At 47.2% G+C, this 10,196-nt stretch overlaps 1 protein-coding gene across 8 annotated transcripts in view; it reads right to left on the reverse strand.

The window, feature by feature from the left end:
• SYTL2 (synaptotagmin like 2) overlaps positions 1-8,973 on the reverse strand; it is a 136,182-nt gene extending 127,209 nt beyond the window's left edge. For 3 of the 8 annotated variants that reach the window (XM_075337534.1, XM_075337535.1, XM_075337533.1), the window contains exon 1: positions 8,834-8,972. The gene's annotated coding sequence lies outside the window, so the exon portion shown is untranslated. Of the gene's footprint in view, positions 1-8,833 lie in introns of all 8 variants that reach the window. The other 5 variants (XM_075337540.1, XM_075337542.1, XM_075337541.1 and 2 more) reach the window with 3 other exon arrangements.
• Between the last annotated feature and the right edge of the window lie 1,223 nt (positions 8,974-10,196).

Consider the following 10,196-nt stretch of genomic DNA (forward strand, 5'->3'; position numbering starts at 1 on the left):
AAGGGTGTGGTGCATGTACCATTGGCAACTCCATCCAGCTGCTCTTGGCCACTGTCTTCTGGCCATGGAAGAACGAGGGATTATTTTATCACCAGGGGTATCTTGGGATAACCGGGGCACTGGCAGAGGGGAAGATATGGATACAATTGAATGTGGTGCCATAAGACAAAAGAGAAAAAAAAAACAAAACAAACAACTAAGACTTGAACGATTGGTGCCAACAACACTGGCTAAAACCATCTGTAGGAAAGCTGGTTTACAATTTATAGGCTTGTCTTGCAAATCTGCTTAGAAACATAGGGGCAGTAAAATTTATTTGCACAACTAGGTAGTGTCCATGAAAGCTGAGTGACAACCCCTGCGTGAGCCGAGCTGGAGGTGCCAGGACAGGAGGAGGCAGGGAACCCCTTACCCATTTCCTAGCTCTGCTCCAATGATCATAAAAAAGGTCATTTAAATTCTTTACCTTTGTACAACATAAAAAGGGGAAAGAAAAAAAAAAAAAAAAAATCTAGATCTGACCAGAAAGTCTGGAAATCCTACATAACTTCTCATTCATCTGAGGAGGGAGATGGAGAGAACCATACCAATACGGTGTTGTCCTAGAAGCAGTGAAGGGGGACGCACATGCACGATGACATCTGACTTTTACTGACTCAGGAGAAGACTTAGTAGTCACACCTCGGCGCTGGTAATAATAGGGGGCCCCTAATCATAGAGGTAGTCGCCAATACTATAAATGGCACATGGTAAGTGGGAACACAGGACAGGTTCAGCCCAGGAGCTTCACAGGACCCTCTGCCCCTAAAGAAAATATCTGGATGTGACGGCCTCTGAGGACCCCAGTGGTGGGGAGATATCTCCAGCCCACATCTCCGCACGGAGGGGGCTCCACAAATCTCCACTGTAGCGCCCTGACTATGTCAGGGTACGGCAGGGAATTGTATCCTGTCAAAAAGGGTGCAGGGCCTACCCCCCCATGGGTCTAGGTTCCCATCAACAGGATCACTGACATCCGAACTACAAAGCCCAACCACAACTCACACCAGGGCTGGACAGACACACCAGTGGGTTGGTCAAATTGGAGCACGGCCGTCCACTTAGGGGGGTCAGGCAGACTGGTGGGAGGGAGGAAGTTAGTTCAGTGGTAGCCCTCAGAGCAAGAGGAGCAGGGGAGTTGGAGCTCCCGGGGAGGAGACAGGTTGGGTCGCAAACGGTGGTCCGGGACCATAGGAGTCGGGGACTAGTATTAGGAACACTGGACAGGAGTGTAACAGACGCAGTCTGGGAGGACTGTTGGCACAAGAAATCCCAGCCACCTTACCGGTACCGAGCACGGCGGGGTACAGGACCCTATATCGGGGAGTAGCTTCAAGAAACCTGATAATTAACCTGTGGAGGATAGTCTCTTTATGAACTTTCCCCAAGAGCTCAAAGATTGGAGGCATCAGCACAACGCGGGGGATAGGGTTCTCCAAAAACACACAACCCACTGAAATCCCAAGTGCCAGCTACCAAGAGCACAGCTGCCATACACATGGGTAGCGGGGCCCTGAAAGCTTCAAGCCACGGGTCCACAACTGTAAATCAATTTGTGCACAGAGACAGGGCTCCGGACTTACCAAGTGACACTGGTGGGAGCGGGACCTGGACGGGCTCCCCCCATAGAGACTGCGGTGCCTAGAGACTTTGGTTTACCATCTGTGTGAGTGTCTGCTTAATCCACCTAATCCAGCACCCCTACTACCGCAGTGAGTAACCTGACCCCTGCTTCCCAAAGCCAAGTAAGCTACCCATACACCAAGTCCCCACCATCCGGGGCCTTCCCTACCTGCGGAGGGACTGACATCTGGCTGCCCCATACCATCTGCCCCGGCACTCCCATCGGTAGTACTCCCCTTTACCGCAACCCGCAGGTGACGTCACGAACATTTATCCCCTATAAATACCCCACTTTACATTTGACGTGACAATGAGCCCCTGGGTCCAGAGACCCTCGAACCACGGCAACCCCTGATCTGAGCAGTTCGACTGCTGCTGGGGTGGCAAACTACCACAGTCTCATATGACACCAGTGGAGACGCAGGAAAATGCCGTTCTACCTGCCCTAGAAACATTTTTTGCAAAAACTTATGTCAATCTGTAGATAAGCCTTGACATAAAAAAAATAAAACTATGAAAATATTGTTTTTGACATAGCTGGCATTTTGAGCATTGCTTTACGGATTCCAGATCTGTCCTAGCCCGAGGCCCACGTAAACCTCTGAAGAATTCACTCCACCCTCTTCGTAAACCCTGCGGGAAGCAGATGACCTGAAGAAGGGGGCAGCTTCATACGCAAGTTCCCGCGGTGGGGTCAGAGTCCTTACGTAGATCCTACAGATGTTTATATAACTTTTCATCTTTGGAACCAAGTGTCTTGTGGAGGCCAAGATGGCCCCCTCCAAATAATACGGATGGAGAGGCTTCAGACGTGCCAAAAAACCTACCACGACAAAAGGGGATGGCAGCACTTTCCCTACTTGTGCCACGAGGTCTGGGCAGAACAGATGCCCAACATTGGTTCACACCATCCAAGGGCCAACTTGACCCAGAACCGGATTTAGAGGCAAAAGCACCAACTAAAATTACATTTAGTGGCGGCTTTTTGATTTTTTTTGCTAATCTGCCCCTATGGAAACTTACAATAAATATCGCATTTAAATGTCAACTTTCAGAATGTTATCTAAAAGAATCATCTCTCACATGGTCTGATTAGAAGAATATCCCTCGCCAAAAACAAGACAAGTTGGAAGCTACGTTCCCACGATGAGTTATTGATGTTGCTTACTATTAAAAAACACAACGTCTTACGGTTCCAGCAAAGTGGATGGATTTATGGCAATGACCCACGGGGCAAGTTCTGAATCCGGAACATGTCAATTTCTCTTGTTCTATGTGCAAATTGTTCTCAGAGACTTGTATTAATTAGATGTGGAAAATCCACAGATAAACAAAAAAACACGTACATGCAGTTATAGTGCATAAATGCATCAAAAACTCATGTAATCCACACATAAGTATATAGCAGCCAAATACCAGGAATCAAAAGCAAATAGCTTTATATAAAACATGATGCACCTGTACCGTCCTGAGGGGGGCCCGGCTGCTTCCTCCGCTTGCTCGGGCTGAGCCGCTCGAGGTCCGGGCTCTGGTTGTCGGTGGCACAAGCACCTCCGGACTGGGGGCCACGTCACTCTTGTTAAGGGGGGGTAGGCGGTGGGAGGATGGTGGTCGTGTAATGGGTCGTGACGCCACCTACGGGTCGTGGTGACGGGAGAAGCACCACCGCTGCGGCTGAAGTAATGGCGGGCTCGTCCGGGATCGGTGTTGCGGCCGCAGCCGAGATGTTAGCCCCTCCGTGGGTAGGGGCGGTGTGTCCCGGGGCCCGGTGGGGGACTAAGATTTGATGGTTGTTGTAGTTGGGGTGCAGGGCGCCGTGCCCGGATGGCACTGGTGTACTCACGATTAATTCACACTGAGTCACTGGTAAACCAAAGTTCGGGTCTGGTCGGTCCCCGCGGCGAGCTGCTGATGTCCCCTGTGGGGTTGATGGTAGCCCCTTTTCCCGTGCACCTCTGGAGGTTTGCGTTTTGGCCCCCCTGCCTAAGCAGTGGTAGCCCTCTCCCCGGCGTTGAGCTGCCGGAGGAGCCCTCGGTTGCCCACAGGCGCTGGCCCGTCGGGTGTTTAGCTCTTGGCGGTGGCACTCACCCGGTCTCTGTGGGCTTTTGCCTTCTTTCGGGACTTTGGTTGTGGATGAACCCATGAGGTCCGGCCAGCAATCAGTCAATTTGCCTATACTCAGTGGCTTCTAAGCTAGGACGGGGTCTGAGTACCCTATTTTCTGGTGCGCCGGTACACGTTTGACTCCCCGGTTCGGGACCGGCGGGCTCCAACCCAAGCCCGGTCCGTACGGTTCCGCCGGTTGCTGTACCGGTACTCCTGCAGACGGCCACCACCGCCTGCCTGCCTGACGTTCTCTAAGGGGCCCAGGCTCCTACCCGGGTCCCTGACAGTTTCTCTCCTTTTTCACCTCCTGTCACTGTCAACTCTAAACTTTGTCTCCTTGAACTTCCTGCCCCAGGACAGTAGTCTCCTCGGTGGGCGTGTCTTTCCGCCTGACTTCGCCCACCTGGTGTGCTCTACTTGCCCTGAGGGAGGCATCAGGTCTCCCAATCGTGTGTGTGTGTGTGTGTGTGTGAGAGATTGTGTGTGTGTGTGTGAGAGATTGTGTGTGTGTGTGTGAGAGATTGTGTGTGTGTGTGTGTGTGTGTGTGTGTGTGTGTGTGTGTGTGTGTGTGTGTGTGTGTGTGTGTGTGTGTGTGTGTGTGTGTGTGTGTGTGTGTGTGTGTGTGTGTGTGTGTGTGTGTATATAATATATGTGATGTAATTACCTCTGACCCCTGGGGTCCAGGGCGTCACACACCAAAGAGAAACTGCAGCACAACAACAAAACAAACAACAACACACCACAATAAAGAAACAGATAACCTAATGTACATACTAGGAGCAGAAATTCTGCAGCAGCAAAGACTCAGCAAAAGCTTATTGTGGGAATTTAGCTTAAGCTCATGTTCACACGTCCGTTTTTTGCTGCAGATTAAAAGAGTCTTTTTACAGTCCTAGCAAAAGCAGTGAGATTTTAGAAATCTCCTGCACACATTTGCTTTATATGGGGGGCTGCTGATAAGTCTTTGGCTTTACACAGAAGGAAAGTATCATCATCCTATCTCGTTTCTATTTATTCCACATACTCTCCACTGATGTCACACACTTCTTACATCGGTATTCCAAGTTCTGTAAGCCTAGCAAAAAGAAGGATTTCGGTTGTGCCTCAAACCAGGCATCCGTAGCAGCCATGGCATTAGAAATTGTGTGAAATTTGGTAGCCTTGAGGTGTTTCTTCTGGTTTGGAAACAGATGATAGTCGGAGGGAGCTAGATCTGGTGAGTAAGGTGGGTGGTCACCAGCTGGAAGCCCAGCGTGGCCAGTTTTGCCGTGGTCACTTGTGCAGTGAGTGGAGGAGTTGTCTTGCAGGAACAAGATTCCTTTGGACAGCTTGCTGCGCCTTTTGGTCTTCAGAGCTGCCTTCAGTTTGTCCAATAGTTCAATGTAATACCTTGCATTGATGGTGGAACCCTTTTGAAGGTAGTCCACTAGCAGCACACCCTCCTTATCCCAGAACACAGACGTCATCACCTTAAAGGCTGATTTTTGCACCCAGAACTTCTTTGGACGAGGAGAACCACTATGCCTCCACTCTTGATTGCTCCTTGTTTTCAGGGTCATACAAATAAATCCAGGTCTCATCCATAGTGACCGGTCGATGCAGGAAGTTCTTATCAGTCCGGAAACTCTGACAAATGGACCGGGAAGTTGTCCCTCGCTGCTTCTCTGATCTGTGGTCAGACATTTGGGGACCCACTTTGCAGATCGCTTCCTTATGTCCAAATGTTCATGAATAATGACACAAACACGTTCACGGGAAATCCCCATGATGTCTGCTATTGCTTTAGCTGAAATTCGTGGATTCTCCATCATGAGGTTGTGTGCAGCATCGACGATCTCTGGAGCAACAACCAGTCAGTCGTCCAGGACGTTCCTCATCATTGGGGCTGAAGTGGCCCGTTGTAAATTTGGCAACCAAGTTCTTAACTGTGGAATATGAAAGGCATTGATCCCCCAATGTCTGCGACATATCACCATGAATATCCTTGCAAAAACAAGAATTTTATCCCTCTTCTGCTCTCAGTTTTTGTTAATATTGCATTAAACGCCACCATTCTGTTTTCCTGCGTGTGTAGAACACTGTTGCCATAAGCAACAAACAAACTTTGGAAAACATATATTAGACACATAAGGCTTTCATGTGATGAAACAGTCGTTACCATAGAAACAAAAAAAGATCACAAAGCCAAAGACTTATCAGCAGCCCCTCGTATTCCTAATGGATTTTGAAAGCTGATGCTTTTTTGAAAACTGCAGCAAGTCAGTTATTTCAGTGTTTTTGTTTCTTTTTTATCACCATAGAAAGCAATGAGAAAATGCAAAAATACTCACCGACGCGCGTTTCCTGCATTTCTGGTGAATTAAATTAACTTCATAAAACATGTACTGTAGACAAGTAATCTGCATTAAAATGTATAAAAAGTTAACAAAAACTCTGAAAAACCTTAATTTTGTAAGCAGCTTCTTCACTTCCAAGAGATCTGTTTATGCCTGCATAAAAACAAACAAAAAAAAAAAACAGCAAAAAGCAACATGTGAACAAAGCCTTAGGCTATGTGCACACTTTTTTGGTACTGCTCTTCTCCAAGGGCAACTTCTGTTTTTTGCATTCACTGGAATGGGGCTAAGCTGCAATACCAGACACAGCCTATCGAGTTTGGTGGCGCTGTTCCCAGAAGAGACATTTGCTATTATACAGCTAATTCTCATTGCATGGCGTTCTACATCGGGGATCAATACAGAAATGTATTGAATAGGATAGAAAGTCCTGCTGAGAGGTCAGATATTCAGTGACACGGTGCAGAGTAGTGAGGAGCAGCTATCTGGGGAGGGATAAGTACTTACTAAAGGTGTATTCACTCATTACCCAGCGCAAACACAGCCCCGCCGATATCACACAGCGCTGGCACTCCGCCAGGTATCAATACACCGAGAACAGGAGGCGACTGGAAGACGTAGAAGAATAAGAAGCGACAAGACTCCGTGTCATCCATTATCACACATCAGATCACCAACAGGAAAAGATGATGCAGTCACAGCCGAGGACAGAAGATACATACATAACAGATGGAGCAGGGCTGCACCAGAAACCACAACTCATCCGCAGTCCTATGTAAAAACTTGATTTCATGGGATATTAGCATTGCACTTTTCTCACAACGGGGCGAAGTACGATGACGATTCTGAGCAGGTGAAAGGATCCTGGAGGCGGCCGCATCTATAAAAGGTTTCCTGGACTAAAAGGGCGAGATAAGGACAATAATAGTGATAGGTAACGAGAAACATCAGAAAAAGAGATCCAAACTAGTGATGAGCGGGCACTACCATGCTCGGGTGCTCAGTACTAGTAACTAGTGATGAGCGGGCACTACCATACTCGGGTGCTCAGTACTCGTAACTAGTGATGAGCGGGCACTACCATGCTCGGGTGCTCAGTACTCGTAACTAGTGATGAGCGGGCACTACCATGCTCAGGTGCTCAGTACTCGTAACTAGTGATGAGCGGGCACTACCATGCTCGGGTGCTCTGTACTGGTAACTAGTGATGAGCGGGCACTACCATGCTCGGGTGCTCAGTACTCGTAACTAGTGATGAGCGGGCACTACCATGCTCGGGTACTCGGTACTGGTAACTGCAATCGGATGCTCCGATGGGCTGAACTCAAATACCCAAGTAATAGAAGATCTTTCAGAAAAATGCTCGAGTTCCCCCATTGACTTCCATTATACTCAGGTACTCAAGTCGAACCCATCCAACTGTCCGATTGCAGTTACAAGTACCGAGCACCCGAGCATGGTAGTGCCCACTCATCACTAGTTACGAGTACTGAGCACCAGAGCATGGTAGTGCTCACTCATCACTAGTTACCAGTACTGAGCACCAGAGCATGGTAGTGCCCACTCATCACTAGTTACCAGTACTGAGCACCCGAGCATGGTAGTGCCCACTCATCACTAGTTACGAGTACTGAGCACGCGAGCATGGTAGTGCCCGCTCATCACTAATCCGGGCAACCAACCAAGCTCAGAGTGGCAGCAGGGTCCGAGCAGCCCCCAATAACCAGTCAGTTAGGGGGGGGTCTAGAAACAGACTATAAAAGCAGAAACTAACAGATTGTGAGCCTTAATGGAGACACCAGCGCCAAAACTTTGTAAAGCGCTATGGAATTAATGGCACTATACAAGTGAATACAATAAATATATTCAGAGAAAAAAAGTTATCTGCAAGTTGCTGGAATTCTACAAATTGTGCCTCCTTCCCCACAGGAAAAGTATGGAGGCTGCAATTAATTCCCACAATGTAACAGGTGACCAAACGTCAGCCAAATTGTGTCACAGTGTGTTCTGCAGGAGGACTGAAGACTGGGGAAAAGCACAAAAACACCAAAATAATAGATTGTAGACAAATCGCTTTCACACAGAGCTGGATTTGCAACCAAAAATTAGTAGTGTTTTGAATAGATAGATACAGTGTTGAAATCATTCATTTCCTATATATTTAAGTACACATAAAAAAAAAAAAAAATAAAAAACACCAAATTGTATAAAAATTATAATAAAAATGCAAAAAAAAAAGGGAAGATTTCCAAAACCTAAAATAAATTATTTATATATATATATTATATATATATATATATATATATATATATATATATATATATATATATATATATATATATATAAATAAATATTATATTATATTATATTATTAATAATAAAATATATATATATATACATGCAATAATAAAACAAACAGATTGCAGTCCAGACACTTTCACACTCATCTGTATTTGCAACCAAAAATCCATAATGTTTGGATTAGATACAATGTTGCAATCTTTCAATTGCTAAACCTTATACAGGTTTCGGATCCCAAACAAACACCAGACTCTGAAAACTTGCAGCCCCCCCAGAAAACAATCAGATCCGGTAAAAAACATGTAGCCCCAAGAGCTGACTATTATAGGTGACCGATCTGGAAGCCAGAACAATGCACAAAGTGCAGCCACAAGCTCCACAGCCCAGCGGTGCCCAGTACAGAGGTGCCCAGCAGGCTCATACTCACCGCAGCTCCTGGCCTCCTTCTCCAGCCTCCAGCTCGGCCTCCAGTTGGAGTTCAGCCCCTTCAGATGTTGGATAAGGAGTTAATTTCCTATAATTGCGCTGTGCTCCCTCCTGGAGTCTTTGCAGTCAGTTGTGAGAGCTCCTCAGCACAGAGGATGGGAGGGGGAAGCTTATAAAACTATGTACCAATAAGAAGCCCTGCCTGCCCCCGGGCCACCATGACTAATAGTGCGAGGATCCTTCCTGCAGCAGCAGCAGCACCACCTCTAGGCCAGCCTGCCCTGCCCCTTACCTCCAGGCGGCTACATACCTGGCCACCGAAATCCACAGCCAGGAATGCAGCACACGCATGACGGGTTAGACCTGCTGACACTATGGCATGTTTGTACAGAAAGCATGCTGGATGGCTATGGTAGAACTACAAGGCCCAGCCTCCCTGGTGTGGATAGTGGATAGAGATTTAGGTCTTCTTCGCTTTTTATTTCCCAAATCTCCTGCACACGAGTGAGAGGAATCCACCCGGATAATAACTCGGAGTGCGGATCATCCATTTTTCCTTTACTGCTTTAGATTTATTTATTTCATTCGCTTATTTAGCGCCATTAATTCCATAGCACTTTACAGACGCCATCATTCACCGTTTCACTCCACGCGATGAGGTTTTGATGCTGCGTATTTTGGCTGTGAAAAAAAAAAAAACAAAGAAAATAGCGCCTCAGGCTATGTGCATTGTGCATACATGAAGTATTTGGTGCGGAAGTGTCTGTATTTCTTGACTGAAAAAACGCAGAGTAATATAAGAGCTTTTTTTATGTTTTTTTTTGTTTTTTTTTACATCGTGCAAAGTTTTTCCCCACGGATTAATAAGGCTGAAATCTGCAGCAAAAACGCTAAGTGACAGGCTGCAGAATTTAAGCCTGCAAGGAGAAAATTACTAGTGATGCTCAGTACTCGTAACTAGTGATGAGCGGGCACTATGATGCTCGGGTGCTTGGTACTTTTAACTAGGGATGAGCGGGCACTACTATGCTCGGGTGCTTGGTACTTGTAACTAGTGATGAGCGGGCACTACCATGCTCGGGTGCTCAGTACTGGTAACTAGTGATGAGCGGGCACTACCATGCTCGGGTGCTCAGTACTCGTAACTAGTGATGAGCGGGCACTACCATGCTCGGGTGCTCACTACTCGTAACTAGTGGTGAGCGGGCACTACCATGCTCAGGTGCTCTGTACTCGTAACTAGTGATGAGCAGGCACTACCTTGCTGGGATGCTCAGTACTGGTAACTAGTGATGAGCGGGCACTACCATGCTCAGGTGCTCAGTACTCGTAACTAGTGATGAGCGGGCACTACCATGCTCGGG

This window comes from Anomaloglossus baeobatrachus, chromosome 2, assembly GCF_048569485.1.
Source record: "Anomaloglossus baeobatrachus isolate aAnoBae1 chromosome 2, aAnoBae1.hap1, whole genome shotgun sequence".
Lineage (NCBI taxonomy): Eukaryota > Metazoa > Chordata > Amphibia > Anura > Aromobatidae > Anomaloglossus > Anomaloglossus baeobatrachus.